This window comes from Rhinolophus sinicus, chromosome 17, assembly GCF_057876585.1.
Source record: "Rhinolophus sinicus isolate RSI-liver-muscle chromosome 17, RSI-T2T, whole genome shotgun sequence".
NCBI lineage: Eukaryota > Metazoa > Chordata > Mammalia > Chiroptera > Rhinolophidae > Rhinolophus > Rhinolophus sinicus.
In genome coordinates, this window is record NC_142517.1 from 134627308 (window position 1) to 134638118 (window position 10811).

Below are 10811 nucleotides of genomic sequence, written 5' to 3' on the forward strand. Positions count from 1 at the left end.
CTGTAATTGAAAAAATGTATCAAAGGGGGAAAAATTAATAAAAAAAAAGAATTAAAAAAAGGGTTCATCTGAAAGGGGGTCTGGTCAGCCCTAAAGGACTAGACAAAGAAAGGTCACTTTGTGTCTATTCAGGTCTGTTCAAGGTCTGTTCAAGGTCATTGAGTTTTACAATGTCCATGCTGAGGCCATCTCTTTGGTGAGATGGGGTCACTGCCTGTTGCCAATAGCTATTAGACATTCAATTGATCTAATTTTCATTTATTCCAATTTTGTGTTCTAATTTGGAGTGGAAAATTCTCTGATCAGGTAGATGTTGAGTATTCTGGTTCCTTGGGGAGCTCTTCCTCCTCATAAGGGTATTATGCTAAGTGAAACAAGTCAGACTCAGAAAGACAAATACCATATGATCTCACTTATATGTGGACTCTAAAGAACAAAATAAATGAACAAACAAAACAGAGACAGACTCATAGATACTGAGAACAAACTGATGGTTGCCAGATGGAAGGGGAGTTGGGGAGCTGAGTCAAAAAAGTGAAGGGATTAAGAAATACTAATAGGTAGTTACAGAATAGCATGGAGATATAAAGTATAGCATAGAGAATATAGTCAATAATGTTGCAACAACTATATATAATGCCAGATGGGTACTAGACTAATTGGGGGGGATCACTGCATAAATTATATAAATTTCTAACCACTATACTGTACACATGAAATTAAGATAAAATAATATTGAATGTCAATTTTAACTCAAAAAAAGAAATAAATGTATTTTTTAAAACACTATTTCATTTAAGCAATATATTAAAATAATGGCATAAACATGAGAAAATATTTTGAGTAAATATATATTTAATATTAAGGCACAAATTAATATAATTTTGCAAATGAAACGGTCAAAGGAGGAAAATGATGGAATATCTTTAGCGATATGAAGAAAGTTAAGGCCATAAACCTGGTAGTATTACAAGCAGTTTAACGTCTATTTCAATGTGTTTTAAAAATCTTTAACACAATTAAGAAAAGCATGGACACTTATGAACAGTTAAAGGCTGACATAAATTAATTGAACGGAACTGCTTACAAACTGAGGTTTCTAAGACAACTAATTAAAGTTTCGGTTAGAAGTTAGTTAGCTACATGCTTTAAAGTGCAAAGAAAGCACACAAAGAAAGACAACTCCTGCAAAACACAGAAGTGAGCTCCAAGGCCTGAAGAACCTTTCACTGCCACTGGTTTTTCTTTTGTGATGTTCAAAAATGAACATCACCAAACAGATGGAGCTCTAACTCAATTTTGAAAATAATATAACAGATGACTGAAATAAACAGAAAACAACAACAACTTAACTTTCAGATGAAATGCTACAGGTCCAATCATTTACAGCTAAAAACAAAAACAAAGGAACAAAACACATTACATACCCACCCATCTTTAGTTGTGCATGTGTTTGTGCTTGTTTGTTGTTTGTTTTGTCCTCCAATTTAAAAACTAGGAGACTAAAAGTGGATAGTTGTCCAAATCAGTTGGAATTTTTTATTTACTAATGACCCATCAGACCTAGCTGACAGGAATTTAGACAAATTTGTCTGAAGATGAGAGTCAACATTGTTCATTTGACACTAGCTCACACTGCTGTCATAACAGTACACACCGTTTATAATAAATAAATAAGTGAAGCCAATTAAAACAATGAGAGTCTCAGGATATTTGTGCTGACAGTCAATTATTGCTTGAGAAAATACCATTAATAAATCTCAAATTTCTTTTTTAAAAAGTAGAATTTCAGCATGGCTTACTTCCTAAAGTAGCATCCTTAGGCACAATTTTATAGAAAAATCACCTTTCCACTCAATAAAGCTGAATTAGAATGCTTTGTTATATAAAGTTATTATTTCCAGTAATATATCAAAAGGTGTCATGATTAAAAATGAGTTTTGGCCAATGTAGCTTACATTGACTAAGAGGCTTCAGTGCCAACGACTACTGAATTTTCTTACTAAAGCCTACCCATCTACCTTCTCCCCCTTACCAGTGGGGGACGGAGAACAATAGTCAAAAATTAGAAAGGAACATACAAGAAACATGTATTATTTATTTCATAAAAGAAAACCATATGACTATGGCCATGTGCCCCATAACAATGTTTTGGCCAACCACAGACCACATATATGACAATAGTCCCATAAGATTATAATTGAGTTGAATTCCCTGTAAGAAATGGAAGGATATGTGGTTCAGGAGGAATTTTCTTTTTTTTTTTCTTTGTTGAGAGTAATACCTGTGGGGCTTGGTGATAGATTCTCTCACTCAAAGTCCTTCAGTTTGGCATGCTCAGATTAAATCCTAATCCGTCAGCCACTAAGCTGTTTCAGCACAGCGAGGTCTTTCCCTCCATCACAACATCTTCAAAGGGTGCTTCCGTCCCTCCCAGATCTAGCTTGATCATCATCAGGACAGTGCTATAAATGACTTGTTGAGGACCTAAGACCCTGTATAAAGACACAGGTTCACAGGAGCTACCTTAAAAAGTATGAAGTGCCACTGCCACTTTAGTAAAAGCTCTCTGTGGTCCTGTGGAGCCAGCCTATGTCTGTACTTTGGAAATACTTTAAGGTTGTATTAATGTAAAATATCTATAAGTTTTATTTGTTCCATCAATTCAGTGTCAGAGAGAGCCCTTTATGCCACATCAGGATCAAGGAAACCAACAACAAATTTCCAAAGTCAAAATATTGAGCCCTCAGTTCTACACCCTCTCCATGTTAAACACCCTCTTTTTAAGTGAATCCCACAAAGGTCCTTAATCTGACCACTGCTCCCACATGCAATAGCCAAAACCACATTGCTGTGACCTTCCCTTATGTTCCTGTATTTCTCAGTTTTGATTTCTTATTGCTAATGATCCCTAGGCCATCCTTCACTCTCTCCTGACAGTCACTCTTGTGGTGCTTTACCCAGCCAGCTTATCCTCAGTATTTCTAACGAATTCAGCCCATGTCCCTGTTAGTGGAGCAGTATTAATAGCTCTGATGTTGTATTTCTGACCCTGTTGGAAGGAAGTTGGGTAGGGCTTGTGGAAGAGGTGTTTATAAAGTGTTTATAAAGTCTACAGCAGTGTAATGCTCTAGGCTTTCACATTCACTTACCGCTCACTCACTGATTCACCCAGAGCAACTTCCAGTCCTGCAGGCTCCTTTCATGGAAAGTGCCCTATACAGGTGTACTGTTATTTTACCTTTTATATCATATATTTACTGTAACTTTTCTGTGTTTAGATATGTTAAGATGGCAAGTACACACAAATACTATTGTGCTACAGTATTCAGTACAGTAGCATGCTGTACAGATTTATAGCCTAAGGGCAGGAGGCTATGCCTCATAGCTTACGTGTGCAATAGGCTATGCCATCCAGGTGTGTGTAAGTGCACTCCTATGATGTTCACATGACAAAATTGCTTAACTATGCATTTCTCAGAATGTATTTCCATCCTTAGGCCACACATTAATGTATTCACATGAGTATAAAAGCAGTGGATATTTTAATTTTACCTATTTTGATAGAATATGCAAAACTATCTAAATACTATTCTTATAGGTTCCATAAGAAAGGCTCATCATAAGTAAATTCTGGAAAATCAAGTTTACACCTGCGTTAAAAAGAGTGATATAGATCATTTATATTGAAACGGTGGCATACGTGATACGTATTTATTAAAATCCAGTTACTGAGTAATAATAGGGAAAACTTTAAACATATACCTCTAAACACTGAAAGGTTATCCCACTGGAGGTAGCGGACACTCCCAGGAAAAAGGGGGCAGGAGCTCATTCCAATTTCCTTGTGACAGTCTAGTGCCAAACCTCCTGGAATTTATATATATATATATATATATATATATATATATATATATATATACACACACACATATATATATATACATATATATTGTATCTATATATACACACATATATACATATATACACAACATACATACAGTACAAATATATATACAAACATATATATGTTTGTGTATATATATATTTATACACACATACACACATATATTTTTAAATAAAAAAATTAACACATACACAGAAACACACACACACACACAAACATATTGCTAGCAGGAGGGATCCTTATATATGGAATGCTTTCAGACTAACAGACCTGGGTTGTCTAGTTTGTTTGTTTAACACAGCCTGGAATCTATGTATTTATGTGCCGTGGCTCCCTCAAAAATACCTCCATATGCCATACATTTATCAGAGAATAAAGTGAAGGTGTTTCATAACATAAGTTACTTGTTCTGTGTGAGAGGACTGCATTTCCCATTTAGAAACGTTATCTGTTAACACAACCAGAATGAGTCATAAGAGAAACATATGAGCTGGGGGCGGGGGGAGTTTATATTGGAGGTCCAGAATACTTCCCTGCTTCTCCTCCAAGTACCTGAAACCTTGAAATTATTAGTAAGGCTTGATACTGTCTGAGATCTCTGACTCTTGAGAGTCTGATTTGACAAACTGATCCTTTGGGTAAACTTGGATGTTTACAAGGCTTCCAAGTACTGTATAGCAATCAGCCTTTTTCATAGATACAAAATTATTTTTAAAATTGTCTTACAACAATTAGTAACCTTCAATCTCACTTGACATATTAATAGAAATTAACATTTAGTCATATATAAAAGGTTGTCTATCATTCACCCTTGAGAATTGAGAAGAGGTATTTGTGTTTTTGAATTATTTGGGGGTCACTGAAAATTACCCATGTAACCAGTAACTGCTTATGGGTGTTAGCAGACTGTGCTTTCAATGTAAATTGTACAATCAATTTGAGCCTCACATATTTATATAATTTTACTAAATGATTCTTATACCTGTGGGGACAACCATGGTGATACAATTTAGATACTGAATAAGATTGAAATATTTCATCATAAATATATGAAGGAGAAGAGAATCAGATTCATGAATGAGAGCATAATTCTAAAATATTTACTCAGTTCTAGCAACCATTCAAATATCTATTTTTCAAAATCTATGTATATCATTAAGGGTTCAATACAGGAAACAGATGTTATTCCAAGTATTTTGAGCAGTAAGAGATATAATACGATAAATTAGGTTTAATAAAATTATTGGAAAGCTGGGAAAGTAGAAGTATGCAGGTAACGGCATGAGAATGCACACAGTCCAGTGGTCAGGAAGTGCCTGGTGCCCCCAGTGGTGGGAAAGATACAAGTAATTACTGTTGTTTTCATTGTCCCAAAGCCTGTATGTGGCTAGAGGGTGGTGCATCTACATTCAGCCTCCAGGAAATCTCCTGTCTCCTGGATTCTGCAAATCAATTTCCACTACTTCCAGAGGAAGGTCCTCTGTGCCTCCTCTACAGAAGCTCATGCCAGTGACTCTCACTAGCAGAACCTAACTCTGATTTAGCGCTCTTGTAACCAGGGAGTTTGGGAAATGTAGATTTTAAGATTCAGAACTGTGAGGTATAGAGAATATAAAAGTAGGTGGCAATGGATGCTGACTGCCAATAGACATTTTTTAATTCAATATATGTCTGGATTGATTAAATATTTTTGATCAGTTTTATTGTGTTCCCTAGATGTTTTCATGGGGATGTTTACCGATTAAGAGCTTAGACTTCGTACTGACAGTCTTCAAACCATTTACCAGTTGCCCACTGTGTTTACATAGATAATTAAACTCTTCTTTTCAAAAGATTTCCATGAAAAGCTAGTATTACCCTTTCCCTTTTACATATGAGGAAACTGAGCCTTTCCTCAGTAATTACAAACATTAATTGCTATGCTTATAAGATTAATAATAAATAATACCTATGAGAAACACTGATACATGATAATCAATAAATGTAAGTTATTCTTATCATACTAACATTTCCATATTTGCTCATAGAAACATTTGCTTTATGATTATATTTATTTAGTACATTATTTTTCGAAGAGTACTTCTTTTAATCAGCTTGTAGAATAAAAAGCCACAGAGATATATTTTTCTTAAAATTCAATTCATAATAATTAAAGTTTATGTAAAATTTTTATGAAAGTCATAATTTGTATATTAATATTTGCATTTGGAATTAGCAGATCTTAATTTTTGCCATTAATATTATCTACACAGTTTTTACTGCGAATAATATTAATTTTCTATATTTAATTTCTTGATAATATAGTTTTGATGGAAATGTAGATTTAAAAATAAAATCTAGGAAAAAACAGTGAATCTAAAATAGGAACATGAGATTAAAGGAATTTTTAGCTTGATTCCTGACTTAACATAAATGTGTCTTTCTGACTTAAAAGTCCCTTAACCATGTAAGTGTATGGCATAAAACACTGCCTTGTGTGAAATGAAAAATTTAGTAGATAATTAATCATGTCAATTGTTTTAAGATGGCTATTCATTTTTAATCTATAATTTGAGTGAAAACTACTGAATTACAGAAATAACATGAAATCTTTGGCTTACAGGCATTTGGGGAAAGCTAAAGTATAACAGTAGACATAAAACTTCAGGAGAGATCACTTCAAAGGCTTTTTCTTCACATATTAGAGAGTATCTTCTTGTTCAAATTTTGCTTATATTCAGCTGGCAAAAACAAAAGACCAAACACACAAACAAACAAACAAACAAACAAGTCCTGAGAAATAAGGAGATGGAGAGCATGATATCAGAAAGCTATGAGAAAATGAACATGATACGATTGAATCCTGTGTGGGTTAAGTGAGAACTGAGTAGGACAGTTTGCAGTGTATAGTAAATACAAAAAGAATCCATAGAAATAATATAGAAGTGCTAATAATTGGTTTACTTTTCCTATTGCTTGGTGTATTTTTATTGCTCTTGGTTTTTAAATAAGTATGATTTAAAATAGTTATTTTGTTCCTCTCTCTCTAAAAGAATCATAAACTTATGGAAAAGTTGGAAATACAGTTTAAATTATATATATGTGTGTGTATATATATATATATATTTTTTTTTTCTTTTTTTTCTTTTTTACACTTTCTGGCCGATCATTCCCTATACTTTAGTATTTTCTACAAGCAAAGGCAGTCTCCAAGTAACCACAATAAAACCATCAAAATCAGAAAGTTAACCTTCATATATTACTATCATCTAATTATCAGAATCTATTCAGGGTTTTGCCACTTGTGCCAATAATATCTCTTATAGCAAAAGGCTCCCATTTAGATTTACATGTTACATTTAGTTGTAATGTCTCACTCGTCTCTTTCAGTCTAAAACAATTCCTTCAATTTCACTGGATTGGTATTTTTTGTAATTATGGTCAGCTTTATCAAGTTTGGTTTGTGTTATAACTAGATTCAGGACTGCTTCTTTGACAGGAATATCACAGAAGTGATGCTGCATTATTTTCATTGCCTACTATGCATCCAAAGGCTTACTGTTTCCATTTGTCCCATTATTGATAGTGTTTAATAATTTGTTTTCAGTCTTGTCTCCCAGTGTTGTCTACCATACGGTAACTCTTTTCCCCTTTGTAATTATAGGTATTTTGTTAGAAGGTACTTCTAAATTACAAATCATTTATTAATGTTAGTCTCTTTTGTCTCATTGTTTCCTATTTTATTTCTTGGATTATAATCTGTACAGTCATTATACATTTGATTCTCAAGTCATCTAGATTGGGTCAGTGGGAGTTCATCAATTTAGCTTGTGTATTCTTTTGTGACATTTCATTATTCTTGGAGCACTTTCTTGCTTAATGCCACAACAAGATATTCTAGGCTTATTTTATGCTTTCCTTTTCCCAGCCCTGATACTAGTTATTTCTGCAATGTACCCTTGTTTTTTGTTTTCTGTTTATTTTTTGGTTTGTTTTTTTTTAATGGAAAATGGTAAGCAGAAACAAGCATATGAGTACTAGATGGATTTATTGCTATTGGGTTAGCAATTGTCTCCCAAGATCACAGTGAATAGAACTTGGGGATACATGTAGTGTTTAACATATATTAGTTCCTTTGTTATCTAACCATCCATCCATCCATTAATCCATCCATCCATCCACCCACCTATCCATCTCTCTATTGTAAAACTATGAATTCACACTGATACCTCCAATTCAAATTCAACACTTGGTGTTTATGCTAATTTTCTCCCTTTCCATATTTATAACTACCATCTTTGACAATGAGAAACATATCTTCAGCATTATTTAATATAATCACACATTTGATTAATCCCTCTATTGTAATCAATGACCATGTGTACTGCCATCCTTTTCCCTATGTAGATGTCTTCACCTCCCTGCATAAGCTCTGACACTGTTCTGTGGCCTAAACTGTATGGCACCACTGTCATACTGCTTGGATCCTGAAATATTACACTAATGTGTTCCTTCACGTGGGTATACAGTTTCAGTAGGAGTATAAATTGCCTATGAAAGCAGTCTGGCATGTCTATAAAATGCACCTCGTCTTGGAAAACTTTCTTTTGCTAGGAGTTTAGCCTACATCAATACCTCCACATACACACAAAGATATACATATGTACAAGAATTTAATCTAGCTAAAAATGCAAAACTATATAAAAGCACTCTAATATAGAAAGGATAAATTAAAAACATATAAATTGAAAATAAGTACCATTAATTAAGAGTAGAATACGAGAAAGGAATTGAAGATATAAGTTTAAAGAACTAGACTAACTATACACAATTGTCAACAAACCACAACTGTAGATACCATAGCTGGGTAGCTAAATAACTAGGTAAATGATAGATAGATGATAGATAGATAGATAGATAGATAGATAGATAGATAGATAGATAGATAGATAGATAGATGATAGATAGATAAACAGTGAGATAGAAAGAAAGAAAAAAAGAAAGAAAGAAAGAAAGAAAGAAAGAAAGAAAGAAAGAAAGAAAGAAAGAAAGAGCACATCAGACCAAAAGCTTACTGTCTGAGAAAAAATATTCTCACACTCATACAACTATCATTGTAATATACATATAAAGCACCTATATACACTTTTAGCCAGATTGAATCACTTAAGTAGCATGGGTTTAGTTCTCTGCCTTTGCCCATTTTATGACGTCTTTCTATCTGGACCACACTACACACTCTCATTCTTTCCCCACCCCCAAATCCCAGAAGCTCCAGAGTTCTTTCCCAATTTGACAAGATTCTTTTACCATAGCACTTGTCCTTGACCTGCTCCACCTGAAAATACTGAGTGCTCTAAAATATTCCCTTTTTCTGATGTAAGCAAATATGCACTATAAGTCAATTCTAGAAGATAATCACGTATTAATTTGGCATTTAAACTTGAGATGTCAATGGCAGAACCGTTTACCTTTCTTAGACTTATTTGCATAGTAACAGATTCCCTTCCATCTTTAACCCCTCACCCAGAGGCTAGAGCAGAGGCAGCCTTAGAGGAGGCTAATCCCGCCTTCTGCTCACTTCTTCTGGTAGTTAAGATTCCATATTGGTTTACTGCATTGTGTTTGGTGAATTCTCAATCAAAGTATGCAAATAAGTAAAATAACATTTCTGATATGCATCCGGCAAAATGTAACACACATAATATCCCATACTAGTTTACATTTTGAGATGATTTATTTTTAAATACTACTTCAGTCCTAGGAAATAGCAACATGGTATCTTGAAGAAGTATATTCTAGAAGCTCAGAATCACCTGAATGGCTCATTTCACTGAAACTTTTCCAACTTTTAAGATGTTGAATGGCAAGCTCCATGGAAAGTCTTGGCCAATTCAAAACAAAACATCTTTGTTCTAATCTGCAATTCTCTCCTTCACACTCCTTTTAATATAGAAACACCTGTCTTCCACCCAGGAGAGCTTAATATTACAACTAACTATAATTTTGGCAGTTTCGACAAATATAACTTACCCTGGTGTCTTGGAAATGAACAAAGTTTCTATTTAAATCTCTCATTCTTTCCACTGGGAACAATATACTCCAGACAAATTGAGGCAACAGTCATTTATTTAAGGGCCTTTCTTCCTTCTACTGAAAGATGTGGCTACATCATAGGGGCTTAGAGACGGTTGAGGCATCAGTTTGGTGAGTTGTTGAGAGAGGAAGTTTCTGGCTTTGTTCATGGTCATCATCAGTCTAAGACGTACACACTGTAACAGCCTCACATTCGTCTTATCATTATTATTCCACGGAGGCAATCAGAGCACATTATGTGATCTGACAACAAATTGTCACCATAGTTCACTCTTTTTTAGCTACTTCCTTGCCATTCTTGGACCACAGGAGACACAGAACTACACTGGAATGTTGAGGCTATGCCAAACCCACCTACCAACACCACCATCTTTTCCACTCAGTGTTTGCCAGGAACTCTCTTGAAAGGATGAGGAACTTATCTCTCTAACTTTCAGATATCCTAAATCTATCTGGATTTTCTATTTTCCACCACTTCTCAGCAGGATGTTAGTGGGTAAGAGACCACAGAGTTCATTCTCAGGATCATCCACTAGCATTTAAATAGCTCTATTATGTTATCACTCTTTCTCTTCCCCCAGACTGTAATTTTTAGCTAGTCTAGGATCAGGCGAGAGGATGCACTATGTATGATAAGTGCATATAGTTCCCAATCAATTTTGTAACCCTGGTTCTTAAGCTTAAGAAATACAAAAGTCAAGGATTTATTTGCTTATTCTCAAAGCCACTTTTAAATGCAACTGGAGAATGTAATTTGCCACTTTCAACCTAAAAATGTCAACAAAAAACAAAAACAAACAAACAAACAAAAACCCAACAACAATAGATC